This window comes from Arachis ipaensis, chromosome B03 (genome assembly GCF_000816755.2).
Source record: "Arachis ipaensis cultivar K30076 chromosome B03, Araip1.1, whole genome shotgun sequence".
NCBI classification, from domain to species: domain Eukaryota; kingdom Viridiplantae; phylum Streptophyta; class Magnoliopsida; order Fabales; family Fabaceae; genus Arachis; species Arachis ipaensis.
The window spans coordinates 85,820,168-85,822,245 of NC_029787.2; positions in this window are offsets into that span (position 1 = coordinate 85,820,168).

Sequence of the window (2,078 nt, forward strand, 5' to 3'; positions counted from 1 at the left end):
AATATAAGAGTTGCATTTTTTTGGAATTATATGTTAATATATATGATTATAAATATCTACATAAATCTTTTTAAGGTCGGCGAATTATAATAGATTAAATACACAACTATTTTAAATAATTCAATTTAATTTTAACAATGAAATTTCATTTTTCTTCTTCTGATGCAAAATATATTTTTTTTAATTTATTTATAGATATATTCCGATAAAATAAGATATTCACTATAATCATGGGACTCGAACATTCTCATATTAAAATAATTAATTTTATTAATCTAGATAACCTTTTTAGATTCCTGTGTAAAAATATTATTGAAGTCGTTTTGGTCGGCCAAATAGGAAATAGGCTTTTCTCTTTTACTTATATGTCTTTAAAATTTACTGCCAAAATATCATTATTTTAAAATTATTTATTCAGAGATATTATCAACTTTTTACAATAGTATTTATAGTTGTAAGAACTGAATCGGTGATCAAATTGGTCAGACTATTGGTTCACTAATTTATTAATTTAATCGATAAATTACTAGTTGAACCGATAAAATCGGTTCTATATAAATAAAAAATATAAAATAATAAAAATTTAACAAATTTAAAATACATATCTTCAATATTTTAAGAACAACTAAGTCTCAAATTTTAAAGACAACTAATATAAAAATAGCCATAAAATTAGTTAATATTACTACAATAGTATCTTAATTTGACACAATAAGAATAACAATCCATAATATTAGTAAATTTTAATACTAATATCAAAACAGATAACTTTAATCACAACACTAACATTGAAATAGATAAAGTAAATTAATAAATTTTTCCTAACAGATTGACAAGTAGCACGTTGAGAACCGTAGGCCGCACTGGATCACAGGTGGAGGTGCGCTGCTATGCAACATCATAGAGTGGTAAGTTATCAAACCGAACCGGTTGGACCAATTTTTGTCAGTTCTAATTGAATTTGACCGGTTTTTCAGTTCTCACCCGTTCACGTCGATTTTTATCCTTGAACGATCTAAAAGACAAACCAAACTAACCAATTCGATTCACCAATTTTTGGTCGAACCGATCGGTCCGATTTATCAATTTTTCGGTCGAACCGGCCAGTTCGGTTCGGTTTTTACAACCATGATAGTATTTGTTTTTTTTTTATATTAACTAAAAGACAACTTTACAAATAACACATTCAATAAGTGAAATGTTATTTCAGAAATTACCTCGATTAAAANNNTCACTTGTATATTTATATTTTTTCAATAATTTAAATCAATTTTGCTAGAGCATTAAATTTTTTTAACTAACAATAAATTAGTAATGGATGAACGAAGATTAAAAGAAAGAAAAAATATTAACCAATTGTCTTAATTTACAATTTAAATTATGTTACTTAGAAGAAACACCCACGTATAAATATTCTCAACTAGAAATAAATGTAAAAGAAAAGAAAGAAAAATATAAAGAGATCTGCTACATATACAAATTTTTTTGGCATATAAGTTCATATAAGTTGGTATAAATCCAACAAAAACAACCTTCAGTTTAGATTGTGTGTAAACACGCACTTCTCCAACTCTTGAATAGAACCATTATGACAAACGATTTTTCTCCCTCAATCAAATCTGCAACACTCAAAATTCAAATAAGGATCAAAATCTCTCAAAAATTTCTCAAAATCGTCGTGAAAAAGTGAAGGAAGTTTCGAAGCTGAATTCGAAAAGAATTATGAGAAAATGAAATAAGAAGATGAAGAAGAAGCAGCAGAAGATAAGGAGGAGGAAGAGGAAGAGTTTTAAATTATGTAGAACTTATCAGTATAAAAACACCGAAAATTGTTAAACAATACACATAAATATATCTTAGTTTTACACCGAAATAACTACAAATACACAAAAATATTTTTTTAATGCTGTATTTTTTTCTTCTTCTTCTTTCTTTATTTCTTTCTTTCTTTTAGTTGAATGAATGTAAGTTCATCCTCTTCTAATTAATTTTGCAGCATTATGTATTTTTTCTTCTTCTTTATTTGATTTTTTTTTGTTTATTCTTATTAAGAGAGTAAAACATAAAGAAACTTGAGA